Genomic DNA, 22793 nt, shown 5'->3' on the forward strand with positions numbered 1-22793 from the left:
CCTCCTAACAGCCTGTGATAAAAATCTGTGTTCCCTAATGCCTGTGTTTTTTTAAAACTAGAAAGAGCATCTGGTGTTTTCTGCATGTTCTCTCCTCCCCTTCCCTTCCTTCACCCCACCCGCCCCTTCCCTTCCATATTTGACCTAGATGTGACTGCTCACCCCACCGCAGAGAGAACATTCCATTCTGTGTCAGAAGAAGAGAGTTTCATGGCCCATATGGTGCTGTTGGACCCACAGTGTTTGTACATAAAGGCTGTCTGCTGGATAGGGGTAGAGCTAGTGGCTGAAAGGGGGCAGGGTGGGGGGCGGCACGCTCTGTGAAAGAGCACATAGTAAAGCAGGTAAGTAAGCAGTAGGGTCGGCTGTCAGAGCAACCCAGGGTGTGGCCAAGGGCAAGTCATTTCACCTGTCTGAGCCTCAGTTATCTCACCTGTGCAATGGGGCTACTAACAATAGCCACCACATTCAAGTGCTATGAGGATAACACAGAACCTGTGAAGGGACTTGGTACTGAGAAAGCCAAATAGTAGTTATTATGTTGGAAAACTAAGTGTCATGTTTATTTAGCATTTTATGTTTGCAAAGAGAATTTCTAACTTCTTTTTTTCTTTTTAATATGAACTAGTTTTTGCTGCATGGAGAAGGAAGTTTGGTTTGGATTTACAAGTCTCAGGAGAAAGGTAAATGCATTTTCCTGGGCCTCTGTTGAAGCAGCCAGGTGCCACTTCTTGGAGCTGTTGCTGGTCCCTAACATAGCCACAGAGAGCATCGGGATACAGGACACCGAAGGACCTCACTGTTCCAGAGGATGCAGCAGAAAATACATCAAACCCATGTGAGTAAGACAAGGCCAAATCACCCATTCCACAAACAGTCATGGAGCAGCTGCTTCGTGCCCAGCCCATACTACAGAGCCCTGCACAGCTGAGGGTCCCTGGAATACAGGGGTTTTATTGGGGAGGGGGGAAACTTACTGCACATACGAGCTAATATTTATTCAGTGCTTATTAGATGCCAAGTATGTTATAAGGACAACAAACAAGTCTTAGATAAGATCTTTGTCCCCCTATAGCTTGTGTTTTATTGTAATTTTTAAAAATTTTATTGAAGTATAGTTGATTTACAATGTCATGTTAATTTCTTCTGTACAGCAAAGTGACTCAGTTATACATACATACATACCTATATATATTCTTTTTCATGTTCTTTTCCATTATGGTTTGTGACAGGATATTGAATATAGTTCCCTGTGCTGTACAGTAGGACCTTGTTGTTTACACATCCTATATATAATAGTTTGCCTCTGCTAATCCCAAACTCCCCATCCTTCCCTCCCCTATCCTGCCTCCCCCTTGGCAAGCACAAATCTGTTCTCTATATCTGTGAGTCTGTTTTTGTTTCATAGATATATTGATTTGTGTCATATTTTAGATTCCACATATAAGTGATATCATATGGTATTTCTCTTTCTCTTTCTGACTTACTTTGCTTAGTATGATAATCTCTGAGTCCATCCATGTTGCTGCAAATGGCATTATTTCATTCTTTTTGATGGCTGAGTAGTACTCCATTGTATATATGTACCACATCTTCATTATCTATTCATCTGTCGATGGACATTTAGGTTGTTTCCATGTATTGGCTATTGTAAAGAGTGCTGCTTTGAACATAGGGATGCATCTGTCTTTTTGAATTAGAGTTTTGTCTGGGTATATGCCCAGGAGTGGGATTGCTGGATCATATGGCATCTCTACTTTTAGTTTTTTTGAGGAACCTCCATACTGTTTTCCATAGTGGCTGCACCAATTTACATTCCCACCAACAGTGTAAGACGGTTCCCTTTTCTCCACACCCTCTCCAGCATTTGTTATTTGTAGACTCTTTAATGATGGCCATTCTCGCTGGTGTGAGGTAGTTCCTCACTGTAGTTTTGATTTGTATTTCTCAAATAATTAGCGATGTTGAGCATCTTTTCATGTGCCTATTGGCCATCTGTATGTCTTCTTTGGAGAAATGTTTATTTAGGTCCTCTGACCATTTTTTGATTGGGTTTTTTGTGTTCTTTTGTTGTTGTTGAGTTGTGTGAGCTGTTTGTATATTTTGGAAATTAAGCCCTTGTTGATCGCAACATTTGCAAATATTTTCCCCCAGTCTGTAGGTTGTCTTTTCGGTTTTTTTTTATGGTTTCCTTTGCTGTGCAAAAGCTTATAAGTTTGATTAGGTCCTGTTTGTTTATTTTTGCTTTTATTTCTATTACCTTGGGAGACTGACCTAAGAAAACACTGGTACAATTTATGTCAGAGAATGTTTTGCCTATGTTCTCTTCTAGGAGTTTTAAGGTGTCTTGTCTTATATTTAGGTCTTTAGTAGCTTGTGTTTTAATGGTTCTTCTATACATGTTACTTTCCTCTGCTTTCTTGGGGAGTGTTATACGCACATTAAAATTTATCTTTTTGAGTGTACAATTCTGTGAGTTTCAACAAACACAGACATGTAACCACCATCACAATCAAAATATAGAATATGTCCCCCCTCCAAATTTTCCTCTTGCTCTTTAGTGGTAAATAAGGCCTCTCCCCCAACCCCAGCCACTGGAAACCACTGATCTGATTTTGTCCTTATAGTTTTGCCTTTTCCAAAATGGAATTCTACAGTATGTAGCCTTGAGTCTGCTTCTTTCTTTTATCTTAATGCTTTTGAGATTCACCCACATTGTTGTACATATCAGCAATTTGTCCCTTTTCTCTTTAACTTTTCATTCTAAAATGTTTCAAGGGCTTCCCTGGTGGCGCAGTGGTTGAGAGTCTGCCTGCCAATGCAGGGGACACGGGTTCGAGCCCTGGTCTGGGAAGATCCCACATGCCGCGGAGCAACTAGGCCCGTGAGCCACAACTACTGAGCCTGCGCGTCTGGAGCCTGTGCTCCGCAACAAGAGAGGCCGCGACAGTGAGAGGCCCACGCACCACGATGAAGAGTGGCCCCCGCTCGCCGCAACTAGAGAAAGCCCTCGCGCAGAAACGAAGAGCCAACACAAAAGAAAAATAAATAATAAATAAAAATTAAAATGTTTCAAATATAAATTTTTTTTAAAATTATTTATTTATTTATTTATTTTTGGCTGTGTTGGGTCTTCGTTTCTGTGCGAGGGCTTTCTCTAGTTGTGGTGAGCGGGGGCCACTCTTCATCATGGTGCGTGGGCCTCTCACTGTCGCGGCCTCTCTTGTTGCGGAGCACAGGCTCCAGACACGCAGGCTCAGTAGTTGTGGCTCACGGGCCCAGTTGCTCCGCGGCACGTGGGATCTTCCCAGACCAGGGCTCGAACCCATGTCCCCTGCATTGGCAGGCAGATTCTCAACCACTGCACCACCAGGGAATTCCCTGGCGGTCCAGTGGTTAGGACTCAGTGCTTTCACTACTGTGGCCTGGGTTCAATCCCTGGTCAGGGAACTAAGATCCCACAAGCCACACGGCCAAAATAATAATAATAATAATAATAGAGTGAATACCGGTAAACCTACCACCTAGATTCAATAATTGTTTGCATTTTGCTGTATTTTAAAATAACATCTATAACAGGCATATATTTGCTGAACCATTGGAAAGTAAGTTGTAGATACTGACACTTCACCTCTAAAACTTCAACACATATCACCTAAGAATGAGTGATGACCATACGTTATCACACCTAAGAAAGGTGACAATAAATTCCCAAGTGTCATCTACTATTCATCCATTTGCAAATTTCCCCAATTTCAAAACAGACTTTTATAGTTTTTATCCACTTGCTAGAGGGGTTTTTTTTGTTTGTTTTTTGGGTTTTTTTTTTTTTTGGCCCGAGCCCAGCAGCTTGTAGGATCTTAGCTCCCCGACCAGGGATGGAACCCTGGGGCCCCAGCAGTGAGAGTGCCAAGTCTAATCACTGGACTGCCAGGGAATTCCCAACTAGAGTTTTATTTCTAAACTTTTAGTTTTGAAATAGTTATAGACTCATAGGACGTTGCAAAAATAATAGAGTCTCATGTACCCTTTAACCATCTTCCCATAAAAATGACATCTTACATTGAGCTGTAGTAAAATATCAAAACCAGGACACTTGCAGTGGTACATTACTGTTAACTAGACAACAGAACTTATTCAGTTTTCACCAATTTTTAACCTGCATTCATTTGTGCGTGTCGGGGGGGAGGTGTATGTTTAGTTCTATGCACTTAAATCCCAAGTAGAGATTCTTGTAACTACCACCACGGTCAAGATTGTTACTGTTGAGCAGAAGCAAGAAGAACTACAAACCTGCAGCCTGTGGAACGAAAACCACATTCACAGAAAGATAGACAAAATGAAAAGGCAGAGGACAATGTACCAGATGAAGGAACAAGATAAAACCCCAGAAAAACAACTAAATGAAGTGGAGATAGAAAACATTCCAGAAAAAGAATTCAGAATAATGATAGTGAAGATCCAGGACCTCAGAAAAAGAATGGAGGCAAAGATCGAGAAGATGCAAGAAATGTTTAACAGGGTTTCCCTGGTGGCACAGTGGTTAAGAATCTGCCTGCCAATGCAGGAGACACGGGTTCGAGCCCTGGTACAGGAAGATCCCATGTGCCACGTAGCAACTAAACCCGTGCACCACAACTACTGAGCCTGCGCCCTACAGCCCATAAGCCACAACTACTGAGCCCACGTGCCACAACTACTGAAGCCCGTGTGCCTAGAGCCCATGCTCCGCAACAAAAGAAGCCACCGCAATAAGAAGCCTGCACACCACAACGAAGAGTAACCCCTGCTCGCCGCAACTAGAGAAAGGCCCGCATGCAGCAACAAAGACCCAGTGCAGCCAAAAATAAATAAATAAATAAATTTATTTTTTAAAAAAGAGAAATGTTTAACAAAGACCTAGAAGAATTAAAGAACAAACACCTACAAGAATTAAAGAACAAACAGAGATGAACAATACAGTAACTGAAATGAAAAATACACTAGAAGGAATCAATAGCAGAATTACTGAGGCAGAAGAACGGATAAGTGACCTGGAAGACAGAATGGTGGAATTCACTGCTGTGGAACAGAATAAAGAAAAAAGAATGAAAAGAAATGAAGACAGTCTAAGAGACCTCTGGGACAACATTAAACACACCAACATTCGCATTATAGGGGTCCCAGAAGGAGAAGAGAGAAAGGACCCGAGAAAATATTTGAAGAGATTATGGTCGAAAACGTCCCTAACATGGGAAAAGAAATAGCCACCCAAGTCCAGGAAGCACAGAGAGTCCCAGGCAGGATAAACCCTAGGAGAAACATGCTGAGACACATAGTAATCAAATTGACAAAAATGAAAGACAGAAGAAGTATTAAAAGCAACAAAGCGAAATGACAAATAACATACAAGGGAACTCCCATAAGGTTAACAACTGATTTCTCAGCAGAAACTCTACAAGCCAGAAGGGAGTGGCATGATATATTTAAAGTGATGAAAGGAAGAGCCTACAACCAAGATTACTCTACCCCACAAGGATCTCATTCAGATTCGACGGAGAAATCAAAAGCTTTACAGACAAGCAAAAGCTAAGAGAATTCAGCACCACCAAACCAGCTCTACAACAAATGCTAAAGGAACTTTTCTAAGTGGGAAACACAAGAGAAGAAAAGGACCTACAAAAACAAACCCCAAACAATTAAGAAAATGGTAATAGGAACATACATATCAATAATTACCTTAAATGTGAACGGATTAAATGCTCCAACCAAAAGACACAGGCTTGCTGAATGGATACAAAAACAAGACCCATATATATGCTGTCTACAAGAGACCCACTTCAGATCTAGGGACACATACAGACTGAAAGTCAGGGGATGGAAAAAGGTATTCCATGCAAATGGAAATCAAAAGAAAGCTGGAGTAGCAATACTCATATCAGATAAAATAGCCTTTAAAATAAAGAATGTTACAAGAGACAAGGAAGGACACTACATAATGATCAAGGGATCAATCCAAGAAGAAGATATAACAATTATAAATATATATGCACCCAACATAGGAGCACCTCAATACATAAGGCAATTGGTAACAGCTATAAAAGAAGAAATCGACAGTAACACAATAATAGTGGGGGACTTTAACACCTCACTTACACCAATGGACAGATCATCCAGGCAGAAAATTAATAAGGAAACACAAACTTTAAATGGCACAATAGACCAGATGGATTTAATTGATATTTATAGGACATTCCATGTGAAAACAGCAGAATACACTTTCTTCTCAAGTGCACACGGAACATTCTCCAGGATAGATCACATCTTGGGTCACAAATCAAGCCTTGGTAAATTTAAGAAAATTGAAATCATATCAAGCATCTTTTCTGACCACAACGCTATGAGATTAGAAATCAATTACAGGGAAAAAACGTAAAAAGCACAAACACATGGAGGCTAAGCAATACATTACTAAATAACCAAGAGATCACTGAAGAAATCAAAGAGGAAATCAAAAAATACCTAGAGACAAATGACAATGAAAACACGATGATCCAAAACCTATGGGATGCAGCAAAAGCAGTTCTAAGAGGGAAGTTTATAGCAATACAAGCCTACCTCAAGAGACAAGAAAAATCTCAAATAAACAATCTAACCTTACGCCTAAAGGAACTAGAGAAAGAAGAACAAACAAAACCAAAGTTAGTAGAAGGAAAGAAATCATAAAGATCAGAGCAGAAATAAATGAAATAGAAACAAAACAATAGCAAAGATCCATAAAACTAAAAGCTGGTTCTTTGAGAAGATAAACAAAATTCATAAACCTTTAGCCAGGTTGATGAAGAAAAAGAGGGAGAGGACTCAAATCAATAAAATTAGAAATGAAAAAGGAGAAGTTACAACAAACATGGCAGAAATACAAAGCAACCTAAGAGACTACTACAAGCAACTCTATGCCAATAAAATGGACAACCTGGTAGAAATGGACAAATTCTTAGAAAGGTATAAGCTTCCAAGACTGAACCAGGAAGAAATAGAAAATATAAACAGACCACTCACAAGTAATGAAATTGAAACTGTGATTAAAAATCTTCCAACAAACAAAAGTCCAGGACCAGATTGCTTCACAGGTGAATTCTATCAAACATTTAGAGAAGAGCTAACACCTATCCTTCTCAAACTCTTCCAAAAAATTGCAGAGGAAGGAACACTCCCAAACTCATTCTACGAGGCCACCATCACCCTGACACCAAATCCAGACAAAGATACTACAAAAAAAGAAAATTACAGACCAATATCACTGATGAATATAGATGCAAAAATCGTCAACAAAATACTAGCAAACAGAATCCAACAACACACTAAAAGGATCATACACCATGATCAAGTGGGATTTATCCCAGGGATGCAAGGATTCTTCAATATATGCAAATCAATCAATGTGATACACCATATTAACAAACTGAAGAATAAAAACCATATGATCATCTCAATAGATGCAGAAAAAGCTTTTGACAAAATTCAACACCCATTTATGATAAAAATTCTCCAGAAAGTGGGCATAGAGGGAACCTACCTCAACATAATAAAGGCCATATACAACAAACCCACAGCAAACATCATTCTTAATGGTGAAAAACTGAAAGCATTTCCTCTAAGATCAGGAACAAGACAAGGATGTCTACTCTCACCACTATTATTCAACATAGTTTTGGAAGTCCTAGCTACAGCAATCAGAGAAGAAAAAGAAATAAAAGGAATACAAATTGGAAAAGAAGAAGTAAAACTGTCACTGTTTGCAGATGACATGATACTATACATAGAGAATCCTAAAGATGCCACCAGAAAACTACTAGAGCTAATCAATGAATTTGGTAAAGTTGCAGGATACAAAATTAATGCACAGAAATCTCTTGCATTCCTATACACTAACAATGAAAGATTAGAAACAGAAATTAAGGAAACAACACCATTCACCATTGCAACAAAAAGAATAAAGTACCTAGGAATAAACCTACCTAAGGAGACAAAAGTCCTGTATGCAGAAAACTATAAGACACTGGTGAAGAAATCAAAGATGACACAAACAGATGGAGAGATATACCATGTTCTTGGATTGGAAGAATCAATATTGTGAAAATGACTATACTACCCAAAGCAATCTACAGGTTCAATGCAATCCCTATCAAATTACCAGTGGCATTTTTTACAGAACTAGAACAAAAAATCTTAAAATTCGTATGGAGACACAAAAACCCCTGAATAGCCAAAGCAGTCTTGAGGTAAAAAACAGCTGGAGGAATCAGACTCCCTGACTTCAGACTATACTACAAAGCTACAGTAATCAAGACAATATGGTACTGGCACAAAAACAGAAATATAGATCAATGGAAAAGGATAGAAAGCCCAGAGATAAACCCACGCACCTATGGTCAACTAATCTATGACAAAGGAGGCAAGGATATACAATGAAGAAAAGACAGTCTCTTCAATAAATGGTCCTGGGAAAACTGGACAGCTACATGTAAAAGAATGAAATTAGAACACTCCCTAACACCATACACAAAAATAAACTCAAAATGGATTAAAGACCTAAATGTAAGACCGGGCATTATAAAACTCTTAGAGGAAAACATAGGAAGAACACTCTTTGACATAAATCACAGCAAGATCTTTTTTGATCCACCTCCTAGAGTAATGGAAATAAAAACAAAAATAAACAAATGGGCCTCAATGAAACTTAAAAGCTTTCGCACAGCAAAGGAAACTATAAACAAGATGAAAAGACAACCCTCAGAGTGGGAGAAAATATTTGCAAATGAATCAACAGACAAAGGATTAATCTCCAAAATACATAAACAGCTCATGCAGCTCAATATTAAAAAAAACAAACAACCCAATCAAAAAATGGGCAGAAGACCTAAATAAACATTTCTCCAAAGAAGACATACAGATGGCCAAGAGGCACATGAAAAGCTGCTCAACATCACTAATTATTAGAGAAATACAAATCAAAACTACAATGAGGTATCACCTCACACTGGTTAGAATGGGCATCATCCGAAAATCTACAAACAACAAATGCTGGAGAGGGTGTGGAGAAAAGGGAACCCTCTTGCACTGTTGGTGGGAATGTAAATTGATACAGCTACTATGGAGAACAGCATGGAGGTTCCTTAAAAAACTAAAAATAGAATTACCATATGACCCAGCAATCCCACTACTGGGCATATACCCAGAGAAAACCATAATTCAAAAAGACACATGCACCCCAATGTTCATTGCAGCACTATTTACAATAGCCAGGACATGGAAACAACCTAAATGCCCATTGACAGATGAATGGTTAAAGAAGATGTGTTACATATATACAATGGAATATTACTCAGCCATAAAAAGGAATGAAATTGGGTCATTTGCAGAGACGTGGATGGACCTAGAGACTGTCATACAGAGTGAAGTAAGTCAGAAAGAGAAAAACAAATATATATTAATGCATATATGTGGAATCTAGAAAAATGGTACACATGAACCAGTTTGCAGGGCAGAAATAGAGACAGAGATGTAGACAACAAACGTATGGACACCAAGGGAGGAAAGCAGGGTTGGGGGGGTGGGGGGACGAACTGAGAGATTAGAATTGAGATATATACACTAATATGTATAAAATGGATAACTAATAAGAACCTGCTGTATAAAAATAAATAAATAAAATTAAATTTTAAAAAGAGATTGATAACTGTTGCATCACAACTGTTAACATCACTAGGAAGAACTCTCTAGTGCTACCTCTTTGTAGTGACACCCATTGCCACTTCATGCCTCCCTGGTCCTCCTCCCTGACCCCTGGAAACCACTAATCTGTTCTCCATCTCCATAGTTTTGTCATTTTGAGAATGTTGTATAAATGAAATCATACAGTATGCAACCTTTTGAGATTGAATTTTTTCACTAAGCGTAAGGCTCTTGAGGTTCCTCCAGGTTGTTGCATGTATGATCGGTAGTTTGTTCTTTTCTATTGCTAAGTAGTATTCTTACATGGATGTGCCACTGTTTAGCCATTCACCAGTTGAAGGATATTTGAATTGTTTCCAGTGTTTGGTGATTATGAATCAAGTTACTGTGAACATCTGTGCAACAGGTTTGTGTGAGAATATAAGCTTCACTTCACTTGGGTAAATACCTAAGAGTGGGATTGTTGGGTTGCATGGTAAGTGTAAATTTATGTGAAATGGCTAAACTGTTTTGCCAGCTGGCTCTACCATTTTGCATTCCCACCAGCATTGTATGAGAGTTACGGTTGCTCTGCATTCCTGCCAGCACTGGGTATTATCACTTTTTTATAAAAATGTCGGCCATTCTAATACATGTGTAATACAACCCCACATAACTCTTAAACTGTAAGTAAGACCGTGTCATGACCCTTCTTAAAATACGCTTCACATCACACTAAGAATAAAATTCAAGCTCATTTCTGAGGCCTGCCAGACCCTCTCTCCTGACCTGTGGGTCTCACTCGGCTCCAGCCGCAGCAACCTCCCTGTTGTTTCTCTGACACCCTAAGCTTGTTCTGCTGGAATGTTCTTACCCTCGGTATCCAGGTGACTCAGTTTCTCGCTCCATTTACTCTCTGTCTAATATCAGCTTCTCAGAGGCCTACCCTGATGGTCCAAATGAGCCCCATCCCTCCACTCAGCTCACAATTCTCCTACCCTGTTTTATTTTTCTTCAAGGCACTTATCTCTGCTTGATACAATACTATATCAATTACTGAACTGTTTACTGTCTGTCTCCCCCATAAGGACAGGGATTGGCTTTTTGATGACTGTTTCCAGTGCTTAACACAGTGCTTGGCACATAGGAGACACTCAATAAATATTTGTTGAATGAATGTGTATCGGAGACCTCTTGTGACCCTCCTCCCATCCTGGCCCACCTTTTACTCAGCCGTCGCCATGGCAACCAGTTTTGGGGCGAGTAAAAGCCCCTTGGGTTAGCTGCTCCCCACAGGTCTTGCCTTCTGCCCAGGCTTGTGTCTGGACTCAAGCACTGTGGCCTGGAAGTATGAGGAACTTAACCCTACTGGGGCAACCCTGGACCCACAGATATACGCTCACTTCTCTGATGCTTGGTGGACAGTTCTGAGGTGCCCTCCGTGTTGCTCCTCAGCAGGTCCTCCCTGCCGGATTGAGCCCCACTTTCCCACAGTGGTGACCAACTCCATAACACACCATTGTCCTGCTTTCCTTCTTTCCAGTCCCCCTCTCCCCACGCCCCTACTCCTGTTCCCGGGGGCCTGGTACATAATAAATATTTATTAAGTGAATAAGGTAATTACTAGCAACACACATACACACACACACACATAAAAGAAAAGAAAAAAGAAAATGTATGTCCACACAAATACTTGTCATGAACTGTCATAGCAGGTTTATTTATTTATTTATTTATTTATTTTATTTTAGATTTTTTTAAATTGAAGTATAGTTGATTTACAGTGTCATCTTAGTTTCTGGAATATAGCAAAGTGATTCATAGATAGATAGATAGATAGAGATATTCTTTTTCAGATTCTTTTCCATTATAGTTTATTACAAGGTATTGAATATAGTTCTCTGTGCTATACAGTAGGACCTTGTTGTTTATCTCTTTTATATATAGTAGTTTGTATCTGCTAATCCCAAACTCCTTCCTCTGCCACCCCTTTCCCCTTTGGTAACCATAAGTTTGTTTTCTTTTTTTAATTAATTTATTTATTTTTGGCTGCGTTGGGTCTTCCTTGCTGCGTGCTTGCTTTCTCTAGCTGTGGCGAGCGGGGGCTACTCTTCATTGCGGTGCGTGGGCTTCCCATTGCGTTGGCTTCTCTTGTTAAGGAGCACGGGCTCTAGGCACGCGGGCTTCCGTAGTTGTGGCTCGCAGGCTCTAGAGCGCAGGCTCAGTAGTTGTGGCGCACGGGCTTTGTTGCTCCGTGGAATGTAGGAACTTCCCAGACCAGGACTTGAACCCTTGTCCCCTGCATTGGCAGGCGGATTCTTAATCACTGCGCCACCAGGGAAGCCCATAAGTTTGTTTTCTATGTCTGTAAGTCAAAGCAGCATTATTCATAATAGCCCAAAACTGGAAATGACCCAGGTGTCCATCAACAAGCAAATAGATAAATTGTGGTATATTCATACAATAGCTTACTACTCAGTAATAAAAAGAAACAAATGCTGATAAATGCTACAACATGAATGGACCTCCAGAACATTATGCTGAGTGAAAGAGGCCAGACAGGAGAGTACATACTGGATGATTATATTTACACTGGTTTTTTTGTTTTTGGCTGCACTGCGTGGCTTGTGGGATCTCAGTTCCCTGGCCAGAGATTGAACCCAGGCCACAGCAGTGAAAGCGCTAGATTCTAACCACTAGACCACCAGGGAAATCCCTGGATGATTACATTTAAATGAAGTTCTAGAACAAGCAAAATGAAACTATGGGAACAGAAAGCAGAGCTGAGATTGACTGGGGCTGGCCATGGGGAGGGAGGATATTGATTGGAAAGAGGACTCAGGAAAATTGTACAGATTATGGAAATATTCTATATCTTTCGTAGAGTGGTGGATACTTGGGTATTTGTCAAAACTCACATAACTGTACACCTTAAACATGTGCATTCTATTGTATGCAAATTATACCTCAATAAGGCTGATTTTTAAAGTGAATTAACTATAAATGCTATGAAGGGAAGAAAATATGGTATGTAAGAGAGAATGGGGGGAAGGAAGATTACTTTTGATTGGTTGGCCAAGTGATTCTTGAGGAGGTGACATTTGAGCAGAGATTTGAATGTCAAGAGGGAGACAGCCATGGAAAGATCTAAGGGAGGCCATGCCAGAAAAAGGTCAATGCGGGAACAAAGACCCAGAACAGGAAGGATTCTGATAATCTTGGGACCAGTCTGAAGGCCAGTGTGACTAGGTGAAGTGGGTAGGGCAGGGAGTGGTACGGACAGGGTGGAGAGTTGGGCGGAAGCCAGATCACGTAAGACCTTATCAGCCCCAATAAAGGTGTGGAATTTGAAATGAATAAAATGCAAATCCCTCATGGGTCTAGTGGAGCAGAAACACATAAGCAAATAAAGGCAATACAGGGTCATGGGTGATATTTTGGGGACGTGTACAGGGAAAGAGGAGGGAGTAGTCAGCGCTACCTGGGAACATCTGGGAAGGCTTCCCAGAGGAGGTGACATTTCAGCCAAGACTTGAAGGAAGAGTAGCAGAGGAGAAAGGGTGTTCCAGTGGAGGGTGCTGTGTCTATAGTAGCCCAGAGGTGAGCAGCTCCATGGAACATTCAAAGACCTGAGCATAACATAAGTCTAGTTGGAGTTTTGCCTCTAGGGGAGTGGCAGGAGATCTGAGGTTGAAGAGAAAGGCTTTTAAATGCCTCATCAAGGACTTCCCTGCCGGTCCATTGGTTAAGACTCCGAATTTCCACTGCAGGGGGCAAGGGTTCGATCCCTGGTCAGGGAACTGAGATCCCACATGCGGTGAGGTGCGGCCAAAATACATAAATAAACGCCTCATCAGACTTGATCCTGCAGGGGATGGGAAACCCCTAGAGAATTTTAAGTAAGAGAGTATTAGGGCCAAGTTTATATTTCGGATCAAGACCTCCAGATTGGGCACATGGAGAGCAAGACCGCTGGTTCTGGTGTGAAATCACGGGGAAGGCCTGAACAAGGACGAGTGGGGCAGGGAGAAGGGCCAAACTCTGCTACGAGGTAATCAGGACTATCCCGAACTCAGGGAACTTCAGGTCTCTGGCTTGAAGGCCTGGCTTCCCTGCAGGACGGTGGTCCAGTTAAGCCGGACATATGAGGAGAGACAGGTTGAGGAAAACATCTACAGAGTTTGAGGCACCAGAGGGCCATAAATGCTAACTTTTATGGGCTCCGCTCCCTTAGAGGGCTTGTTACTTGAAGATTCCTAGGCCCTGGCCCCAGTGATTCGGAAGCAGTGGGTCTAGGATGGAGCCCAGGAAACTGCATGTGTACACAGTGCCCCTCCCACTCTGACGCAGGTGGACCCCACACCTACAGAGCTGTCAATTTGGCCTCTCCAGGGAGGGGCGTGGAGCAGGAAGTGGACGACAGGCACACTCTCATCTGGACTGTGGCCAAAGCAGCCAGAAATTCAGGCAAAGGTGGTGTCCAAAATAAGGCTCTGGGGGTAGTGGGTGCAAAGGTCTCTCCTGGTGCAGCTAAAGAGTTGCACTAGAGATAAACAGCAAGGTTCTACTGTATAGCACAGGGGACTGTATTCAATATCCTATGATAAGCCATAATGGAAAAGAATATGAAAAAGTATATACATATGTATAATTGAGTCACTTTGCTGTAGAGCAGAAATTAAACACAACATTATAAATCAACTATACTTCAATAAAATTAAAAAAAAAAAAAAGAATTGCACTAGAGTGGCCCTGGTCGTCATGTGTAACTCCTGATCACCTGACCAAGGAGCCACAGAAATTAGTGGTAGGGCCAAGATGAAGCAGATACCTTTTAACTTGTTCCCTCTCCAAGGGTGTGGATGGAGGGTAGCCATGATGGGGATACATGGAGGCTTCGGTGACCTGGAGAAGTGCTCTGTGCAAAGAGAGCAGCTTTTGCGCGCATCAATTTACCCTTGCGACATCTCTATGTGCCTGGGCCTATTATTATTTCCACTTAACAAATGAGAAAACTGAGGCCCAAAAACATTTAGTAAAATGTTCTGGGTTCCAAGATGAGGATGTAGGGGAACTGGGGCTGGAATGCAGGTCTCTGGACGCTCCTAATCATAGCATTACCCTGCCTCCCCGAGTGGGAGAAGTCACTTCACCTCTTAAATCAGGGGTCCCCAAACCCAGGGCCATGGACCGGTTTCAGTCCGTGGCCTGTTAGGAACCGGGCCACACAGCAAGAGGTGAGTGGTGGACGAGCAAGCGAAGCTTCATCTGTATTTACAGCTGCTCCCCACCGCTCACATTACCGCCTGAGCTCCGCCTCCTGTCAGCATTATGGTGAGTTGTATAATTATTTCATTATATATTACAATGTAATAATAATAGAAATAAAGTGCACAATAAATGTAATGTGCTTGAATCATCCCAAAACCATCCCCCCCACCCCACCCCACCCCCGGTCCGTGGAAAAATTGTCTTCCATGAAACCAGTCCCTGGTGCCAAAAAGGTTGGGGACCACTGTCTTAAATGATCGTCCAAGCAAGGGATGGGGGAGAGTACACGTTTTCCTTGTCCTATCCCTTTCAGAAAGTGTCTAAGTCCTTAACATGTGTGTTTTCCAAAGAAAAGGCTCCCAGGGCCCAGAGGAGCTAGGATTTAGAGCCTCATGGTACAAATCGACTTGTAGGGTCCCAGCCAGGAACAATTGCCCATCTTCTAAGAATCTCACAGCAGTGCCACATGCCTCAGCTTTATCCAAGCAACAGAAGGAGGTGGTGGAGGCGGCGGTGGCAGCAGCAGCCTCAGCAGCAGCAGCAAATCTGTCCCCAGTGCACGACAGCATTGTTTTGCTGTGATGGAATACACATGGCATATGTCTGCAAAGTTACTATCTTGAGAGCGGATAGAAAGGGGATTTTTCATGTGCCAGATTTCACTTTCCTTTCTGAAACAATTCTTGTAGTAAACAGAGGTTTTCTGATCTTGCTAAGATCCAGAAGATGGGAATTCCTTTACACATTTTAAGCAAAACTATTGTCTTGTAGAGTTTCAGTCTATTGATGGTGCAAATGTTTTTTAAACGTGGAAGCTCTCCTGTGCCCCCTCCCTCCCTCCAAAGGCCAGGACAGGAAGAGGCACTGCCACCTATAGGCAACCAACTCTGTTCCAGTCTCAGACCACCCCAGTGATGAGACCACCGTCTGTCCTGTGGCTGCCATCCCCTGGCAAACGGGGTGGGTAAGAGGAAAGGCTTGCTGAGCGTGGGAGGCCTGGGGCGGAGGGGAAGAGGCAAGGAAGGGCCAGGAAGCAAGCAGAGTGTGACTTTTAGGAGGAGAATTATTTTGAACTACATCTTGTGTGCTGACAGCATAATGATCATTATTAGGACCTCAGATGCAACACGAAGCCCGCCCTGAAGTTAAATTTTCCCTTTCCGATAAGCGTGGCCTGTCAACCCAGCCTAAGATGGCTCAATGCAACCTCCTCCACGGTAGGGGGTTGAAATGCTCCAGCTGCTCCCTCAGTTGCCTTTCATTAAGGACTTTGCCTTATTGGTAAACAGGGGCACCTGTTTGCCTTAGCCTTATCAAATCAACCTGACAACTACTTTGTGCAAGAACCAGAGTTGTATTTGCATTTTTCTACCCACATTTAGTTTTGGGGGGTGCTATTTCATGGAGGGGCAGACCTGTGGCCTGAATGATGCTCAGACAGATTTTGATTGGCTTTCACAGTGTTTTTAAAATTGGTTTTCACATCAAAATCCTGTTTGCCAGCTTCTCTTGAAAAAATCAGAAAACTTGGCCGCACTGGGCCACATTCCCCTGGGCCAAGTGGCCAGATAGTGGCTCCCTTTGCACAGAGTTTGCTCTCCAGTCTGCCATAACCCCACCACTCCCCATCATCCTCCTTCCACACCCTAAGAAAGGGTACAAGTTAAAAGGCAGATATGGAGAAACGAGTTTCAGTCTTGGCCCACCCCTTACCTCCTAGGGCCCCTTGAACAGGTGTCTACATCTCTCTGAAGCCTGTTTTTAATCCCTAGGAAGAAGAGAATAATGAGATAATGCATGCAGAGCACTGGCCAGAAGCCTTGCCTTAGAGGAAGCACTCACTGAGAATTTGCCCTGTATGTTTATTGGTGATTATGACTAATTCCTGTCAATGACGCAGGGCAGACCCAACACTGTATACAAATGGACACACCTACTGAAATGTAAGTTTGATATAAGCAAGGATTTTGAAAATCTGTTTTGCTTATTCCTACATCTCTAGAGCTTAGTACAGTCCCTGGCACATGGTTGGCGGTTGGCACTTAGTAAATGTGCTGACTGAATATGTGGATTTAATGTTTCCCTGAGTTCTTATTCTTCATATGTCATGTGCTAAATCATCATTAGTCCATTGTATAAATATAAATGCAAATGGACATATGGGCTGAGTATTTCAAATTTATATGTGCTGATTTTTTTTCTTATTTTCAAAATATCAAAAAGTAGGGAGACTCTTAAGAGTTGATGGGAACTTCATACTCAGTTGAGTCACAGCCTAGGAGAAAAATGTGTTTTCCTCCAGGGCCGGGTTTCTAAGATCATTATCCGAATGCCAGGCCACTTCAGGAATCAGTGCTTCAAAAAGTCACAATTAAAATTGCACGGCTTTATGTGATGCCTCTTGAGAACTCAAGGTGCTGTACAAACACATTTAAAGCATGAAGTGCTCCCTGAAGCACTTTCTTCTGAAGTAATACTTCCAGAGAGGAGAGTGCACTTAGGTAAAACCAATGGTGGGTTCTATGCCATGATCTCAGCAAGACAACCTCTGAGTGCTGGAGTTTGCACCCCAGTGGATGCAACTTTCCTGGAAATACGGAAGGTGAGTTGGCCCCCAAGTGGATTCAAAGCTATCCTACTGGAATAATATTGGAATATTATGTTACATGTGCCTACAGGACTCTTCAATAAGCTTGTGGTTTTGGTATCGGTGGCCTGTAGGGGTCAGCTGTGTTTTTTGTTTGCTAGGCATCCGTTCTTCCTAGTGCTGGTAACTAAGCTTCTATTTTCCTGGGGAAGCTGTTCCTTCCAAATTTTAAACTGTGGGGTTTGGGGGCCTAACCTTACTCCCAGGCTCCAGAGGACAGCATGGAACTAGCCAAGATGTCACATCCCCTGGCTGCAACCACACATTCAGAGAAAAGCAAGTTACCCAAAGCCGATGCAAACAGACTCCAGTCTGGAGCTTTTCTTAGTACTGTTGGGAAAGAGAAAGCCTTTTGTCTGCTGGGAACTTTTTGCTACGAGAATGTAATTCTGACACTCTCAGAGGGACTGCCTGAGAATGCAGAGAAAAGAGAGCTGAGAGAGCAAGAGAGGAGACTCCTGGTGATACTGTTTGAGTGCCTGGATCCAGCTATGCCTGAAGTTCAGATTTGCCTCTGGACTCCTGGTTTCAAGAGCCAATAAATTCTCTCTTCCTCTTTCTTAAACTGATTTGAACAGCATTTTAGTCACTTGCAATGGAGATGGAGACACTCCTGACTAGCAAATTGGAATTCGAAAATGTAAATCAGAAAAAGAGGCATAAAACTGTGAGACTCATTGCTCAGGTGAAACCCAAAACCTTGAACCATGACCAGAAGCAAACTCATGCCTCTTTCTCCTTCACATGAACCTCAAATTCCATTAGAACCAGGCAGAGCAGTGAGCTAGTACACAGTAGAAGTGAAATTTTTTTCTCCTTTCTTTAATACCCTCACACAAAAAAAGAATCTGGTCCTTCTTTTCTGGGTTTTGTGCATGTGCTGGCCACATTCACTGGCTTTCCTTTCACATGTGTTCATTTAACTGCTTCCATGGGGGGAAGACATTGAAATAAGCCAGAGGCCAAGTCTTAGTGGATTTCTCCAGTGCTTTAAAACTCTGTTCTTAGGGGAATTCCACAGTGTTTGCCATTGAGCCTGAGAGCTCCAGAAAGTCATTGTTTGACTTGTGCAGCATGTAGAGATGTTCATTTAACAGGGTTACTGAGTGCCTCTGCCTGCCAGGCTCTGACCGCCACACACGTGTGAGCAAGGGGGCGCAGTCTTTCTCTTTTTCAGGAGGGGTGGTTTCTAGTCCTTGGTCAGCCCTTCCTTACCCTTTGGGGCCGCACCTTTGCCCCTACTCTCCCCTCTGACCAGGTTGCATTCTGCTGCTAAATGATTCTTTACAAAACACTGCATCCCATTCCCATTTCCCATTCTGAGGAGCTTCAGTGGTTTCCTATACTTTTTGTATTAAATCTATACTCTTCTCGGGCCTTAATAAAACTAACACTAATAATAAAGAAAAGTGAATAGTTTGGAGCACTTACTATGTGCCAAGCACCACATTTAGGTTTCATATGCATTATCTTAGTTAATCCTCAAAATAACACTATAGCTACACTGGGGGTGGGGATGAGGGTGGGAAATAAAAACACTGTAAAGTAGATAACAATGTTATCCCTATTTTTTTCCAGATAAGGAAGCTAACGCACAGAGAAGTTAAATAACTTACTCAAGGTCATGTGGCCAATAAATGATGGAGTTCGACCCTGTCACTCTGGCTCCAGACCCCATGTTCCTATCAGAAGATTTTGCTGTCTCAAAAGCTCCTCTACAATCTGCTGTGTCTCTACCTTATTTCTCACAACTGTCCAATTTCCACAGTCCACTTAGGCTGATCTTATGGCTATGCCCACCATTCTCTAGTGTTATTGCCTTTGCTTATTTGTTCAATCATTCATTCATTCATTCATTTATTCATTCAGCAAATATTTACTGAGCCCCTGCCCCAGGTGCTCATGTCGTCCAGATGATATAACCAAGAATGCTCTCTTCTCTCACCACTTCTCCAAATCCCCCAAATTTCAGGCTTTGTTCCAGACCCTTTCTTTTATACATCCCACTTCAGCCTATGCAGCTGGCATGGCATCCCTCTCCATGAATGCTGAGGGCAGAGAAGGGCATGACATAGTTTAGCACTCAATTTCACAGAGGCTTTGTGAGCTCTCATGCTGTCTCACTGTCCTATCAGGAGTGTGATGTCTGGAGGACCGAGTCAGAGAACTTGCTCCTTTCATATCCATCACAGTGTGGAGTGTACATTAGGCATCCAAGAAACATTCTTTCACCCAATTGGTGAGTGAACAAATGGGGTCCAATGAAAATACAACGATTTTTAAAAAAATTAATTTATTTATATTTTTGGCTGCATTGGGTCTTCATTGCTGCGCTCAGGCTTTCTCTAGTTGCGGTGAGCTGGGGCTCCTCTTCGTTGCAGTGCGCGGGCTTCTCCTTGAAGTGGCTTCTCTTGTGGAGCATGGGCTCTAGGCGCGCGGGCTTCAGTAGTGTGGCACTTGGGCTCAGTAGTTGTGGCTCGCGGGATTAGCTGCTCTGCGGCATGTGGGATCTTCCTGGACCAGGGCTTGAACCCATGTTCCCTGCATTGGCAGGCAGATTCTTAACCACTGTGCCACCAGGGAAGCCCTACAATGATTTTTTAAATGGCCTTCTGAAAAACTGTGAATCTGGGTTCTTCCTTTGACCTAGAATTCACCTCAAGTTGATGACAGTCTCCTGAGGTAGGTATTATACCCATTTTACAGATAAAACTGAGGCTCAAGGAAGGTGGGTAACTTGCCTGATTTCACAAAATGAACAAACCTCAGAGCACAAATTCCCAACCCCTGCATCATGCTGCCTCCACAATCCTTGGATGGTTCTCCTGAGTTCACAAATGTTGAAAATCCATTGCAGTTCCAGTGGCTAATGGACTTTCACAAAAAATATGCTTTGTCAGGATCTTCCACACAGATATTTTTCTTTATTTCTGGGAATGGAAACTTGTGAAGAAACTCCAGTGACTTCTACATCTGGCTGGCTGCTTACTCCTGGGACTTGAGGTCAAATCCTAGAAAAGAGTCATGTGGGATGTGCTCCCTGGCCATGTCTCTGGTTCTTGGATGCTGCCAAGTAACATTCCTTGAGTTTGTACTCATATGATAGCGCTCCTTCCTCAAGGGGGTGGTGGGGATGGGGGTGGGGAACATTCTATTTTTCCTTTGGTGGTTATGCCCTGTCACACCCAAGCAGCTCAGTAAAAGGGGAGTGGCCAAGGACCTTACTGAAAACACCGTTCTTTCATCTCTTCTCCCCCAGCATGACCCCATATGTCCCAGCTGCCCTCTCCAGCCTCGCTCCCTTGCCAGGGCAGTTATCTCCGCCTTCGCCCTCACCCTCACCTTGCCCTGCCCACATTAGAGCCTCAGAGGCCCTGTGCTTTCCCCTCGGGCCTCCATCAGGTTCTTCTCACCTGCTCCTCCTCTGCAGTCCTCACTTTTGCAGCCTCTCAGCCTCCCTTCCCTGAATGCTGTTAGTACACGTTTCCTTTCAGCAGCCTCTCCCCAAACCACTGCTCCTTCTCCTTTCTCTAGACCCCTTCTCCAGTCTCTCTGCTCCTAGCACTTCTCCCCTCCACTGCCTCCCTCAAACCTCATTCTAGCCCAACTCTTCCCCAACCTGTCCCTAACCTGCCGTTGGAGTTCCCCTCCTCAGATCTGCCACCCCAGGTGTGACTGCCCCTGCCCTGCTCCCACCATCTTCCTGCCTCCTAATCTCTGCCCTTTGGGACCTGGGCTCATGTTTTAAATCTCTTCTCTCCTATTAGTACAACTCTGACTGGAGTCATGAATCTACTTTATCTTTCACAACTGTCTTTTATTCCTGTTTGTATGCTAGTTTCTTTCTTTTTTTTTTTTAAAGATTTTTTTTTTGATGTGGACCATTTTTAAAGTCTTTATTGAATTTGTTACAATATTGCTTCTGTTTTATGTTTTGTTTTTTTGGCCATGCGGGCTGTGGGATCATTGCTCCCCGACCGGGGCTCAAACCCGCATCCCCTGCATTGGAAGGCGAAGTCTCAACCACTGGACTGCCAGAGAAGTCCCGCTAGTTTCTTTTTTAAATAAATGTATAAAAATAAAGAAGTGTCACTTAAAATGAAACTATTAAGTAAACAGTACAGGTGGTACTTGGATATGAGGTGCACCACCGATAAACTCCAGATCTTCAAGGATCATGCCTCAAGCAGCCTGGCATTGCTCATTGCCAGGCACCAAAATGTGCTCACTAGAAGTTATTTATAAAATAACTTTTTGGTTTAAAATCCCACAGCCTGAGAGGGAAGGACGACATACATGAAACCTCCATAGTGGTGCAGGGACTAGAAGAGTAAAACTTAAATGGAACTCAGAAAGTGACGGGATGAAATAAGCAGTGGCTTTCAAACCAGGACCTCCATGGAGTGTTAGATTTTCATTTTGAAGCTGATGGTCTATGTCTAGCAAATGGAAAGTCATAGAGGTGCAGGCATATGATTATAGTGAGCAAGGGGAGGAAATTGAAGAGAAAATCGATATCTAATCTGCAAAACAAAAAAGCTTTTCAAGTAGGACTTGCAGGCTTGTTCTAGGCTTTGCTCTGGGAGTGTTTTAGTGCTTTCTCTTTCTGTTGGAATAGAAGGAGGCCTTCAGGACAGGAGGTCTGGGTCTGGGCTACAGCCCGTCTCCTCCCCTCTCCTGAATGAATGAAGTCTTATTACTTTCTCCAGCAAAGGCTGCACTACTTGTTGAGAGGCTTATGGGGAAAGTTGCCAGAGAGCAATCCAGTTATCAGCCTCAGCCCCAGTCCTCTCAGGTACAGTTCGTGGAGCAAACCCTCGAACCTAGTTGGGTCTAGACCCAGAAAACACGGAGAGGAGCAGCCCACAAGCGAACCCTGCGTGCCACGCACTGCACAGGCGGCACTTGCACTGGCGGCGAGAGGATAACGTCTGGAGTCTCGGAGCACTGATCGAACTTGAGGGGAGTGCCTGTTGGAGTCTCAGGTATCCATCCCAACTCGGAGGCCTGAGCAGCCAGGCCAGAGACGGACCTCGAGTCTCCGCGTCGCCAACAGCCCGGCAGCGCTCCAGGAAGCGCTTCCAGGCCCAGCTGCAGGGGACTGGTCTCTTGTTGTGACACCGCCCACCGCCTCGCCCCGCCCCGCCCCTTGCGGGTTGCCAAGGTGATCAGGTGACTCTGA

The 22793-nt window shown here is 43.0% G+C and overlaps 1 long non-coding RNA gene across 1 annotated transcript; it reads left to right on the forward strand.

Annotated features, from left to right (window-relative positions):
• Positions 1-200: 200 nt before the first annotated feature.
• On the forward strand, positions 201-22396 carry LOC133090001 (uncharacterized). Its single transcript, XR_009700773.1, has 4 exons — positions 201-273; positions 629-838; positions 16737-16907; positions 22321-22396. It is a non-coding gene; the product is annotated as an uncharacterized LOC133090001 (long non-coding RNA).
• Positions 22397-22793: the final 397 nt, after the last annotated feature.

This window comes from Eubalaena glacialis, chromosome 4, assembly GCF_028564815.1.
Source record: "Eubalaena glacialis isolate mEubGla1 chromosome 4, mEubGla1.1.hap2.+ XY, whole genome shotgun sequence".
NCBI lineage: Eukaryota > Metazoa > Chordata > Mammalia > Artiodactyla > Balaenidae > Eubalaena > Eubalaena glacialis.